Source organism: Bubalus bubalis, chromosome 1 (genome assembly GCF_019923935.1).
Source record: "Bubalus bubalis isolate 160015118507 breed Murrah chromosome 1, NDDB_SH_1, whole genome shotgun sequence".
NCBI classification, from domain to species: Eukaryota; Metazoa; Chordata; class Mammalia; order Artiodactyla; family Bovidae; genus Bubalus; species Bubalus bubalis.
The window spans coordinates 130,176,337-130,190,881 of NC_059157.1; the positions used below are offsets into that span (position 1 = coordinate 130,176,337).

A 14,545-nucleotide genomic window follows, 5' to 3' on the forward strand; every position below is an offset into this window, starting at 1 on the left:
GGAAAAAGCAAGAGAGTTCCAGAAAAACATCTATTTCTGCTTTATTGACTATGTCAAAGCCTTTGACTGTGTGGATCACAATAAACTGTGGAAGTTCTGAAAGAGATGAGAATACCAGACCACCTGACCTGCCTCTTGAGAAACCTATATACAGGTCAGGGAGCAACAGTTAGAACTGGACATGGAACAACAGACTGGTTCCAAATAGGAAAAGGAGTACGTCAAGGTTGTATATTGTCACCCTGCTTATTTAACTTATATGCAGAGTACATCATGAGAAACGCTGGGCTGGAAGAAGCACAAGCTGGAATCAAGATTGCCAGGAGAAATATCAATAACCTCAGATATGCAGATGAAACCACCCTTATGGCAGAAAGTGAAGAGGAACTAAAGAGCCTCTTGATGAAAGTGAAAGAGGAGAGTGAAAAAGTTGGCTTAAAGCTCAACATTCAGAAAACGAAGATCATAGCATCTGGTCCCATCACTTCATGGGAAATAGATGGGGAAACAGTGGAAACAGTGTCAGACTTTATTTTTCTGGGCTCCAAAATCACTGCATATGGTGACTGCAGCCATGAAATTAAAAGACGCTTACTCCTTGGAAGGAAAGTTATGACCAACCTAGATAGCATATTCAAAAGCAGAGACATTACTTTGCCAACAAAGGTCCGTCTAGTCAAGGCTATGGTTTTTCCAGTGGTCATGTATGGACGTGAGAGGACTATAAAGAAAGCTGAGTGGTGAAGAATTGATGCTTTTGAATTGTGTTGTTGAGAGTCCCTTGGACTGCAAGGAGATCCAACCAGTACATCCTAAAGGAGATCAGTCCTGGTTGTTCATTGGAAGGACTGATGCTGAAGCTGAAACTCCAATACTTTGGCCACCTGATGCAAAGAGTTGACTCATTTGAAAAGACTGTGATGCTGGGAAAGATTGAGGGCAGGAGGAGAAGGAGTTGACAGATGATGAGATGGTTGGATCGCATCACGAACTGGATGGACATGGGTTTGGGTGAACTCCGGGAGTTGGTGATGGACAGGGAGGCATGCCGTGCTGCGGTTCATCGGGTCGCAAAGAGTCGGACACGACTGAGTGATTGAACTGAACTGTGGAATGTTTCCACTGTTATGCCAAGAACAAAATACATATGCTTGTATGTATTATGAAAAATGAATTGTGTAATTTCAAAGAGTCTGTATTTGAATCTGCATTTGAGTTAAATGCTCTTTAATAAAACTCACATTGTATAAGAAAAAGATGAGTGTTAAAATTCATGTCAATAATTTAAATTTTTATATCATCCTCTGCTTAGAAAACATTAAATAGCAAATAAAAAACACCATTAGAAGTTAAGAGAAAGAAACCACAGAGAAAAAAGAAAAACACTTTTTTAAAATACCTTTTTCCCCCCACCACGCTGCATGTGGCATCTTAGTTCTCCAACCAGGGATCAAACCCACAGCCCCTGCATTGGGAGTACAGAGTCTAAACCACTGGACCACCAGAGAAGTCCCTGTTTTAATACCTTTAGTTACACATTTTTCTTGCTTTTCAAGCAAGAGCCCACATGTTTTCATTTTGCAATGAGTCCTGCGAACATGCAGCCAGCTCTGGTCACGCTGGTCTCTCTGCTGACAACCACCAGGACTGCTGGAACCTCTGACCTCCACTCCCTTTCCCAAACCCTCTTCCCTAGACGAGTGCTCAGACACGGTCAGATGCTCAGTCATGTCTGACTGTTTGCGATACCATTGACTGTAGCCCGCCAGGTTCCTCTGTCCGTGGGATTTCCCAGGCAAGAATACTGCAGTGGGTTGTCATTTACTCCTCCAGGGGATCTTCCTGACCCAGGGATTGAATCTGTGTCTCTTACATCTCCTGCATTGGCAAGCAGATTCTTTACCACTAGTGCCACAGAAAATTATCCTGAAGAGGCTGTGAGTTGCTCGTATGTGCTGAACCCATATGGATGGGAGAGGGAAAGTTTAGCTCAATCATGAAGTCCAGGTGTATCCAGTGTAGTAGTTTAAAATTTTCCAAACACTCTACTATTTAGCAGGTAGTGCTACTAGTCATTACCCTAATGCTTTGCATGAAATTGCTGGCACCTTGGAAACTGCTTAATGATACATAAAATTCTATTTTTTCTGTGTGGAATGCCACTGGGCAAGTGGGTATTACTTATAGATGTATAAATATTGTGCATATTAGCATGAAGAGTCACTTACAAGTCAATAAGCTTTCTCAACTGTAGAAGAACAAAAGAGAAAAAAATCACAGAGAAGTGAATAATTTCATAAGATTTTGTTCAATGGTTTCTTAACCTTGGTAAGGCAAACCATTTCTATAAAAGAGTGACTTTAATTTTATTTTGAAGGTAATACAAAGGCAACATTAAATTAGTTTTCCATTTTACCCCTTAGCCTTGAAAGAAGGAAAAATATTTGCTTTTATTTTAGAATCCTTAAAGGAACAACAGAAGATTTTTGAAATATGACAAAGCTCATGCTCATTGTTGCCTCTCTTTAATCCTTTTTTTTTTACCATTTTGTTCTTTGGATCTGCTCCATTCTGATTCATCTTTATTTACTTATTTTTTCATGCAAAAATCCTAGGAGCGTATTTGCAAAACCAATTATAAGGACAAGTACACCAGCACAGTTATTACTTGCTAGCATCTGAGGTCAAGGGGTGGCCTTACCTGTCACGGGGCTCACCCTATGGGGCAAGTCTTAGGTTTCAGGTTCCAATTCCAGAAGCTAGAATCTTTTTGCTTGCTTTTGGCATTATTCTCATTACCTTTGTATGTCATCATATCCGTGGAAATAATTTAGTAAAATGCATACATGAGAACTTGGAGGAAGGGGGTCTCAGAAAGTTGAGTTAAATCTATTCTTATAGCTTGTGACCATACAAATTAGCCTTTTGGGGCCTACACTTCTCATTCACAAAATAAAGAAAAACCCTGCTTATAGAGTAGCTAATAAAGATTAGATAAGATGTCTTATGAAGACATCTTCTGATTTCTGATTCATGCTAGCACTCTATGATTTCTTTTTTATTTTCCTTTTTCCTTCCATATAAAACTGCACATGCTTAAAAATAAACTTACTATTTTTTTAAAGAAGTAAAATTTTTACCTATATAAAAATTTCAAAAATGTGTACTGGTATGTCCTACTCTGTTAGGCCTCTTCCCTTGGTAACCATAGAATAACTTTCTGAAATTCTCCTGGTATATGTAAAGATCTATTATTTATCTAGCTAACTCCTCATTTTTTATTTAAAAAAAAAATGAGATCATGCTGATGAGCAGTTTATTCTTAACATCTTTACATAGTAGCCTACAGTTCCTACTTTGTGGATGCTCCACAATTTATTTTTAATTGACTCTTGGTTTGTTTCCATTTTTTTTTGTGTGATCCCAGAAAGTGAGTATCATTATTTGCATATCCGGGAGTTGGTGATGAATAGGGAGGCTTGGTGTGCTGCGATTCATGGGGTCACAAAGAGTCGGACACGACTGAGCGACTGATCTGATCTGATCTGATCCATCCAGATAGGTACTCCTGTGGGATACATTTCTGGAAGTATAGTTGCTGGGTTGAAAGTCACATCTATTGTTACTTTGAATCTTTTCTGTGGTTCCCCTCCCCCTCCCCTCCCCGGCCCCAATTCCAGTTCCACCATTGATCTATCCCAAGCCTGTCAAAAGAACTAATCTACATTATCTACAATGATAATTTTATGTAATAATAATATCATTCTACCAATCATTTCTTAGAATTTTGTGAAGAACAAATACTGTTGGTGAGAAGCCTATGTTAATTCTAAAATACTTAAATAAAATTTAGTATAAATTAAATTGTAATAAGTCAGGATAGGTAGTAACAAACTTTACTAGTTAGAATCAAGTAAAAGGCCTTGACCCTCTAGAAATTTGGAACTAGAACATCAGGGGAGGTTTTTTGGGAAGACTAGAGGGTTGTTCTGAAATCATTCCACATGTGTAGACATCTACTCTGTGAGTGCTAATCTTATAAACTACAAACCTTCTCTGGAGTCCTTTTTATTGAAACCATCCTGGGTCTTAAACATAAGGGCCAAACAAAAGTATCATGAAAGAGGCCCTCCCTCTGTGGGGCCTTCCCTTGCGTTATGCATCCTGGTCACAAAGGGAGACACTCATGTTTTTCTCCAACTCGGTGAATTGTGAACTTCCCTAGGTGATTTTAGAAGCTCAAATTACAAATAGCTTCCTAATTGTCTTTGAAAACCACCTTTCCTATGAGTGTTGAGTTATTGCTGATTGAGTCTTATCCTTGGGTTTTACTGTGTCCTCGCTGACAAGTCCTGGATCCAAGGAAAATAGAAATGCTCTGAAAGCAAACCTGTTCCTACCTATAAGAAAATGGCATTATTCAGTTGCTGCCATAGACGGGAAAACAATGTGTGCCTTTCATCCCTCTATTTCTCTAACAGTCCCCATTGTATCTGCCTTGTCCACAAATGGGTTCCATCATGCAGGAAGTGACATGGCGCACTGAGTTTAAGAATACTCTTTATTTTTGTTGAGTTGGGTGACGGTAAATGTCTAGCTCCATAACAAGAGAAAGTTTATGGTAACTCATGTCACAGTGAAGATGGCTCACTAATCCTCTGATTAGCTCATCTGAACAAACTTTGGCAATTGAAGCAATGTCATAAATTTAAATTGTGTGACTTCAAGTCATATTTTTCAGTAAAGAACTTCTTTTGAGTAATTATAAAATAAGTTGGTAGTCCCTTTCATAAGTAAAAATGTTTTCAAGGTCACATAGCTAGGTCAACTCAGATCTTTCAGTTTTCAGAATCTAAGGTTTTCTATCACACTAGGTCGTCTCTCATATAAAAGGGGGCCTGACTTCTATTTAAAGTTTTAATTTTGTAATACTTGAGTTCTGCCCCTAAAGCAGACATTTTCTTCACAAATCAGTGATCCTGGGAAGAGTCCTTTTTTCTACTTCCCAATAATCTCTGTAAATTATATGAAATGGCATTCTGTTTATTGATCATCACATCAGATGAAAATGGCTAGGAAGATTTTTATCAAACTTGAAGAATGTATTTGAGCTTCTCTGACTTGAATCACAGGCCACAGTATATAAGAAATTTATTTTGGGAAGGGATCCCAAAAGATATAGATAATAATCATCTGGTTTAATTGGAACTAGGGCACCCAGGAAAAACCTATGTGACTGCCAGCTGGCAGATATGAGGGGCAGAGAAAACACAGAGGACAAAGAAAACAGCAGGTGGCCTGTAGGAGCCCCAGTTCGTAGGTTACAAAGGAACACTGCCCCATGCTACAGCGGCTTCTCACGTGGATAGCTCAGTGTGCCATGGTTTGTGGTGAGTTGCAGCTGGGATTTGCTTATGTAAGGATGGTTAGTAATTCTATAATATCTTGGATTGATAAAATAATAGAATAAGCCTCAGTTTGGGTTCTCTCTAGATGCAAAACTTGGATTCTACATCTCAGCATATAACAATTCTTGGAATTATTAAGGAGTATTAGACAGAAAGGTACAGCAGGCAGCATGCCTAGCTACTCATCAGGAATTTTCAGAGTCGACAGCTAGGGCAAATCTATACCCCAAGCCAAGAAAGTTCCCATTTAAGTCTGTAGTTTGTATGAGTTATTAATGGCACCCTCTTTTCCTTTCGGAGGTTTTCAGGCTTGCTTGATGAATTATAAGATTGCCCCAACCATAGCTAATATAAGTTTGCAGTACTTGGGTTGAGTTGTGAGAGTTTGTCATGCCCTGGAGACCAGGCCTCCAACTAGCAGGAGCTTTAATGGCCAATCTTGGACCTTGGCTCAGACCACAGCCTCTTGGTGAGGAGCTGCCCATCAGCACTGGAGCCATAAGCCCCTTCTCGCAGCAGAACAAACCAGTCAGAGCAGGCCGCTATTGCCAGAACTGGCAGAGTTTTCCCCTCCTGAAGGCTCACACTTGTTTGGCCATGGCTGGTTCCTGCGAGGTCTCAGGCTTTACACTATAGACAACAGGGTGGGTGGACGCATCCTCTGGGTGACACAGTATCCTCATCATCCCACTACGTCTCTCACACCAGCTGTTGCTGCTCACTATTCTCAAAACCCTCTTGTTATCTAAGCCTTTTCACACCGCTCCTTCTCCCATGCTTCCTCTTCTCCATCTAATATCCCAAGCTCCTGCCCTCAGGCTGACCCGTCTCCCAGTGGCATGGTCAGCCCACTGAGGGCAGACAAGACTTACCCAAATTCTTTGGATCCTCAGTACCTTAAATCTGAAAGATGCTCAGAAGCTGTTTGCAGATAATGCCAGTTTTCATTAACAAACCATATCCACCACTTTTTGGTGCCAGTGCCATTCTTCCCTTCCAGCTGATGTAAAGAGCTTACAGAACAGCAATTTTCATTTTGCCAAAAGCTTACATCTTGGTATCTCTCTTTACCTCTTTTCACTTTCATGCATTGGAGAAGGAAATGGCAACCCACTCCAGTATTCTTTCCTGGAGAACCCCAGGGACAGAGTAGCCTAGTGGGCTGCCGTCTATGGGGTCGCACAGAGTCAGACACGACTGAAGCGACTTAGCAGCAGCAGCAGCTACCTCATTGTATCTTAATATAAAATGAACCAATGTCACCAATATAAAATGAACCAAAACACTCTGAAAGCTTCTGAAGAAAGAAGTTAATATGAAAACATAAATAATTAGAAACTTGCATTTGGGGCAGTGTTTTTAGGAAGGCCCCCAACACAATGTATGCATGTTATTTGCAAAGGGAAGGAGGACCAAGAACATAGTCTTCTCCCCTTAACACTGAGTGGCTTTGTTTGCCATCTTGGCTAACTGCCCCCTTGGAGTGCCCTCAGAGTCCTGAAGGGATGGGACCCAGGATAAATACTTGCCTGTGAGTTTCTTGAGGCCAGGATCTGCTTATCATTTTTTTCTGCATTTACGGAAATGTGGCAGGTGTTCAAAAACTTTCCTTAAATACTATGGTGGCAAGAAAGACCATGGCTTCAGGCACAGATTGAGAATTATACACAGGGTGGAATAGGATTCTGAGTGCTGAAGGAGGGATTAAAGGGAGTTCTTAAGGTGCACGCAACACTTTAGCTTGGGATCGGCACCATGGCTCTCACATCCTGGAAGACCAGATCCTTGCCAGATACTGGTTCTTATTCAGAACAATCCAAGATTCTTATTCAACTGTGGCACACAAATCCCTAGGGACTTGCCGCCCACTGGCTTTATTCCCTGCCCCACCCCAATTTAAGATATTTTGTTGGAGAAACACCAGGCTGCTCCCTGCAACATTGGACCGAATGTTTTTGTTGTTTCTTTTGCCCTGTCACCTTTCCCACCTGCAAAGTACTTCTTCAAGCCTCAGCCCAGGTGCTGTATATGGCAGAAGCACCCCTAAGAACACCCCCACCTCTTCTGTGTTCCTGCATCAACGTGGGCATAACTTATGTCGTTGTATTGGAATTAACTTATTTGGTTTTTGCCTCTCCCAAATAGTAAGCTCTGTGAGTCAAGAACCTTCTGATCTTCACCCTGGTGCCCCCCCAAACTCAGCAGCATTCTTGGAATAATTTAGGGAGCTCAATTAAACTTTGTGGAACTGAACTGAGTTGTGTCTACATATAGGTGAACATCACTATGTGTTAAAACTGCATGGATGAGGCATTAAATTACTATAAATTCGGTGTTTTCTGTCTTATCTTCTTTAACAAGTTAGAGGCTAAATTTAGACAGTTCCTTGCTTGCGTATTTATTTGTAATTAGATTGAGGATTTTCAGGGAAAGGAAAAGGAAAGTCAACCTATGAGTTTGTTTGTTTCTTCCACTCCAGATCGTTTTCTATAAAGATGATACCTCAGAGCTGAGATCAAAGATAATCATGCCTGTCTTAGAAACCCCCAGGTTATTTTTAAGTAAAACAAAATGGTATGATTAGAAAAGATTATGTTTAGAAATATAATTATTTCCTAACTTCTGAGTACATGCCTTGAGAGTGCTACTATGAATGCACGCACTGACAAATATTCCATTAAAGGATAGACTTGTTTACAGCAAAAACATTTCAATGCAACAAGGTTAGCCACTCAACAGTTTCTCGCAGTACATTGTAATTATATAGTGTAATTAAAAAAATTCTGATTAGGAGGAAAACATGTGAATTCTAATTATTTCTGAAAGCTTATATATTAAAAATGTCCAATTTAAGGTAAATTGGACCAAATTTAGGATGTCTAAACTGAAGAATCTTATTGATATCTTCTTGAGAAAGGAATTGATAAGATATAATTGATAAAAAGTTTGAAAATAAGCATTGCCTTTTATCACCTCACTGAAGTATAGCCAAATATACTCTTTACCTGCACAGTTGACCAGCCAGTGGCTAACTACAATTACGTGAGACACCTCAGCCCATATTCCAGAAGTTTAATATAGACAACTCATTTTTCATAAGAGTGATTATGCAGAGAATTTGCAATGATGATTGGTTGTCACTTACCCATCATTCCAAAGGAATATCTTCCCAACAGTTAGGTCACCATCCAAGCTCTGTTACTGTTAGAAGGTCGGGATCTCAAAGTAAAAGCATTCAATGCTGTGGATGAGCTCCAGAGAACTGTCCACTATACCTCTGAATGTGTCAGCTGGGATCAAGGATTCTGGAATAAAGAACATGGACTGAATAAGTTCCCCAACAGTTTTGCTCTTAACCTGTCTTATGTGGGCTGACAGAATTGAAAGGACGTAAAAAGATTTCAGCTCATTCAGTAAGTATTTTCCTAAAGATCCATGAACACTGTGCAAGACACAAAAAGACATTGCATGTTTCCTGCTCTGAAGTAACTTAGGGGCTAAATTAGAAGATGTGATTTAAGTATAAACATTTCAAGAACAGAAAGTATAATCCATTTTCAAGAAATGTCAGGGGAGATCAAGGACGTATCAAGGAACAGGAACAGTGGCAAGGGTCAGTCTCCCTGCCTGCCTGGGGCTGGTTTCCAGGTCACAGATGCTGCAGATGTAGACTGCAGGATGTGCTTGTGCTCTGTGGTCTTGACGAAGACCTGATTTCAGAGCAAAATATCTTTGTCCTCTGCTGATACGTTTGGTTGGATGTTGTCAAGTACAAGTTGTGGTTCCATTTTGATCCTGGGACTCTTCACCTTGAAATGGCAAGAATCTGGGTCTTCAAAAAACATTGTTTTGGCAAGTAGACCTTACGCTGTTCTGCCAACAATAGACAAATGGAAGGGCTACCAAGTAGGTAGTAGGGGAGAAGTAAGTCAAGAAAATTCATTTGAAGGTGAGATTTTTAAATCACCAAGCATGAGAGAGAACTCTGAAGAAACTTTGATTTCAGATGTTTCTAGTAACATGCCATGTGGGAAAACAAGTCTGATATTCACAGGGATGGAGACCTCTGGTGAAATTCCTGGGTCAACTTAATTTCTGATGAAGAGAAGAAAATTCAGGACAAATTCTCTTCGTTTTGACACTTGACATTAGATGTATTCTAAAACAAAGGACTGGATTCAAATGTACAAAGGTTCTCTAACACTTAAATTTTTTTCTTACTTTTATTTGTATAATTTATTTGGCAAGTATATTTAAATGCTATCTTTTAAAAATTAGATATCTTCATCACAGTTTTCAGTGTGCCAAGTTACAGCTGACATGCATAAAGAAGCTTCAAGGTGTGGTAGAAGTCTATTTCTTTTGCCTCCTAGCATCCATTCCTCCTTTACAAAATTGTATTACTATACTTTGAGGAGTCGTCTTGCCCTCATTGTGTGTGGTCCTGTGGGCCTACTAATCAAAGGACACGACCTCCGCCTCTCCAGGCTTAACAGGTAAGAAACTGGTCCAGGCCTGGTCTATCTGAGCTGGTCACATTGAATGGTCTACTAGAATTCTTCACTGGGATTTTATAGATAAATTCTAGGAAAGGGAGCTCAATCTTTTCTCCTGAGATCATTAGGGTATGCAATCCTGAGGCTGGCCTCCCTGGCTCCAGTTGTGTAAGAATGCTTATCAGCTGTAGGAAAGATGAGGCCAATAATTAAGAGAAAGAGAAGGAAAAAAAAAAAACAACAGAGACAAGAGATGAAGAGAGAAGAGAGTTAGTGTGAGCATGCATACATGTGAAGGAAAATCAGCTGGTGAGACCTTTTGAGTCTCCTTCAGTCTCTGTGCCTTTTGTTCATCCCCAAATTTCTCAACCATGTGAACCAAGTATTTGCTTAAGCTAGCTTGAGTTGGATCTCTTTTCATCAGTAACAGAAAGAATCCAGTCTTAGTCATAAGGTTAAAACTATATTGTTAATTCCATTCCTACTAAAGAGGCAGTAGAAACCATCCATCCCTTTGTCCATTCATTCATTCATTCCTCCATTTATGCAGCTAATATTTAATGGGAACTTGCTGTGTTCCAGGCTCTCTGCATAGCACTTTGGATACAAAGATGACTGAGATGTGATCTCAGTCCTCAAGAAGTTTCCAACCTTAGAGAGAGAAATGGATATTTGAATAAATTATTCATATTAAAAGTGAGAGATTTAAAAGTGCTGATATGAATACACACACATAGCTATGTGGAATCCATTACATCTCCCTGGGAAGTTAGAGAGAGTTGAGTAATAAAGTAATAGGCAGGGGTGAACAGACAAAGAATGCACTGCCCCTTGGAAGCTCAGGGGTGTGAGGGTCAGGGGCCGTGCTGTCTTCAAGAGACATCTAGGAGTTTGATGGGATTTGGTGCTTACCAAGGCAGTAGGCAGAGCAGGGATTGCCACAAAATTTGTAACTTGAATTTCTAGGTAGAAATTAAAGACATCAATCAACTTCAGGATTATGAGGAAAAGAGCAGGTGTCAGGGAGAAGGTAGCAGGTCATCTTTTGGAAATATTTACTTGTGGGATGTGGAAGAGATGATGTTTAAAAGACAGCTGTTAATGTGAGTATAGAACTTAAGAGTATCAGTTTCAGGAAGTCTTGAAAATGTAGTGGGTAAAGCCCCAATAGCATGGATGAGATCTTTCACAGGAGAGCTTTAAGACTGAGGAGAACAGTGCATTGAGGATGAAACTCCTTGGGAAACATCAATATTTGAAGAGTAGGAAGAAGAGGAGGAGCTGATGCTATAGAGAAAGGAAGTGAGAAAGCCTAATACATAAGAAGGGCTTCTTATATTTTTGAATATAGATATTAGAAGGAAAAATTTTGAAAGTAAGGATGCAGTGTAAGGGTATATAAATGGAAGATAAAATTACAAATGATTAAGACTGATCTGTTCCTGTTGTAAAATGGTCGTTTGGATACATGTGTCCTGAATTTTTTTTTTACTATTAAGTCTAATGGCTCTATAGCCTGTAGGATTAGACCTTAATATTTGCCCAACTGGAAAGAGCCCATCACCTAAGAGTATGATGCTTTTGCATTGAGGAACAGCCTCACTGTGTTACTGGGGACTCCTAGTACTAGATATCTTCCCATTGACTTTCATGCCAGAGACTCCCACTGAGTCACTGTATGTAGGAGAGCACTGAGGCAAGCATTATTTTTAGTGCCCAGAAGGGGTTGCCATGGCACATTCCTACCACCTTTTGAAGGAGGAGGGGTTTCCTTACTGAGTGTCAACCTTCTTGATTCTGAGAATCTTCTCTGTTCATTGGAGGAATAGCTGACATTTTCTTCATGATCATGACTGTAAATTGGAGACAACTGGGGAAAAAAGGTTCATACGAAAAGAAAAAATCTTTTTACAGCATCTTTTAGAAACTGTGACAATTGCATCCTGATAATTATTCACTTAGTTTCAGAGGTTTCAGGAGTTCAAACAGAGGGAGCATGATTCATAAAATTTAAATAGTAGCAGGTAAAGTCAGATCTGTGACAGGGAGCAGGAGGCTGCCAGGGTGCAATTAGAGATTTCTGGATCATGGGGCAGAGAAGGTGAAACTAATTAAAATGGCTGCAACTTCAGGCCGTGGCCTTACTCAGAAGACTTCAAAACGTTCTTGAAATTTTAGTTAGCACATTTAAATGATTAGCTCAGATGGTGTTCCAACTTTCTCAAGTAAAATTTGTCAATAGGTCACAATATGGATGTTAGGGACAAAAGCTTAGAAAAACATTCCCCGTATGACTCTCACAGGCAGAACGGAAAATGACCTGATCAGTCTTTTCCAAATAATAATTAAGATACATAGGACTTCCCGGGTGCCCTCCACTGTTGTAAGTGCTTTAGTTATTCATTTGATTATTGTAACAACTCTATGAGTTAGGTTTCATTATTATCCTCATTTTGCAAGATAGGAGATTAAAGAACAGGGAGTTAGGGACTTATCCAAGGCCATTTTGTGTGTGCACTCAGTCAGGTCCGACTCTGTGACCCCATGGATTGCAGCTTACCAGGCTCCTCTGACCGTGGAACTTCGCAGTCAAGAATACTGGAGTGGGTTGCCATTTCCTATCCAGGGGATCTTCCCAACCCAGGGATTGAACCCACATCTCCTGTGTCTCCTACATTGGCATGAAGAGTCTTTACCACTGAGCCACCCGGGAAGCCTAGCAAATTCAAGACCATATAGCTGGTAAATGGCATAATCCAGGACTCAAACCTGGGTTCTCTAGCTCCAGAGTCTGAATCCCCAGAATTTTTAGAATGATATGCTTTCTTTTTCTTTTTTTTACATTATTTTCTGATTAAGTATCATGTAGGACAAAGTGCTTTGTAAAAACTAATAACATCATTCCAATAAAAGGAAGAAAGCATGGAGAAGAAAAGAGGAGTTGGAGAAAAAATATTAAGATAAGAAAGGAAGTAAAAGAGGAAGACATATGAGAGAAAGAAAAGGCTGAAGAGAAAATGGATGAAAATAAAAAAGGAGATGAGAGGGAGACACCTTCTGTAGAGTGGCAACATCAAGGCTAACTGGCTCCATGCTTATGGTCCAGCTGAGTTCCCTACAGTGAACATCCACCACATTCCTTCATTCCAGCCAGGAAACACAAGGACCGCAAAACCATTACTTGTTCCTCCCAATTCTGCTGCCCTGAATGTTTTCTCTTTCCCTCTCTCAGATTCCCTCCACACATGCCCACCTTCTCCATCCTTCAAAACCACTTCAAGTCTAGCTCAGCCCGGCAAACCTTTGCTGACTAGTTTTTTGTGAGTTTTAGAACACCTCAAGAGAAAAACCACAGAATTTTAGAGTTTGCCCAGCTTTAGGCATTCTCCATTTGACCACATTCAATTTACCTTGACTCATTGGATCTGACATTCCAGGTTCCTATGCAGTATGAATGGACATGAACTTGGGCAAATTCTGAAAGATGGTGAGGGGTAGGGAGGCCTGGTGAGCTGCCGTCCATGGGGTTGCAGAGAGTCGGACACCACTTGGTGACTGAACCACAATGACGACAAGGCATTCTCTGGTTCAAACTGCTCATTTTACAAAAGAGGGAAACTGAGGCCCATAGAAGGCAAGTAGTTTGACTAGGGTCACTACAGCTGTGACAGTGTTGGAAGCCACTCCTGGCCTCCGTCCACTACATGTTACTGCCCTGAATCTGTAAGCTGATTGCATGTGTCTCTCTCACCACCTGGACTGTCGCATTCATGAACCAGGACCAGGTCTTTCTTGACTTTTGTGTTTTCCACTTCACTTAGCACAATGTAGCACATAGTAGATGCTCAAAAAATGATTGGCAGATTAAGAACTAATGAATGTTCTCTTTGGGTAGCAAAAAAATGCTTAGAAATAGTAAAGAAAGTTAAAAAGAGAGATCATAAGCTCTGCTCTAATGCAGAATATTTTCTGTAGCACTTACCTAAGAGTAGTTACAACTCTCACAGATTAGAGATTCTCTTCAATTTTTGAAAGTAAATGTGTGTTTTAATAATAATCTAAACCAATGCATCCTCATTAGCCCTTTTTGTGTTCTGTTATGCAAACAGAATAGTTATCTCTTTCTCAGGGCAGTAGGAAACTTATCTAGTGACAAAATATATGAATTTTCCTTTCTTAAGGTTCTCTACAAATGGTAAATAGAGCAAAGGAACATCTTAAACCATGCCAACAAAGGCCTCATTAAACACTTGCTGGCAACTGATCAAGATTAATGTGTGGGTATATTCACTGGAAAAAGTGCATGGAAGGCTCTTAGTTATTAAACATAACAAATTACAAAGAAATAAATTGGTTCATTACCTTTAATTGGAGCATCCCCAATTGACTACATTATCAGGGTCAAATAGGACAGCAGATATGAACCTTGGGCGAATATCACTTTGTACTACACATTTATCAATTATCGCAATAGTAGTATTAATAACCAGTAATAATGACACTCTTAAAAGCAGTACTAATAGTGTTGTGAAACCAGAAATCACAAGAGGCAGGAGAATGAGTGACAGACCACACAGACATGCAGTGATGAGAAAGTCCTCTTGTTTTCATGGAAACATATATGCTGAAAGCTTTCCAAAA

The 14,545-nt window shown here is 40.0% G+C and overlaps 1 long non-coding RNA gene across 1 annotated transcript in view; it reads right to left on the minus strand.

Annotated features, from left to right (window-relative positions):
* The window catches only part of LOC123334382, a 47,537-nt gene that overhangs the window by 11,891 nt on the left and 21,101 nt on the right, over positions 1-14,545 (minus strand). Inside the window, exon 2 of the long non-coding RNA XR_006552126.1 lies at positions 8,554-8,713. This is a non-coding gene — a long non-coding RNA (uncharacterized LOC123334382). The remainder of the gene's footprint in view (positions 1-8,553; positions 8,714-14,545) is intronic.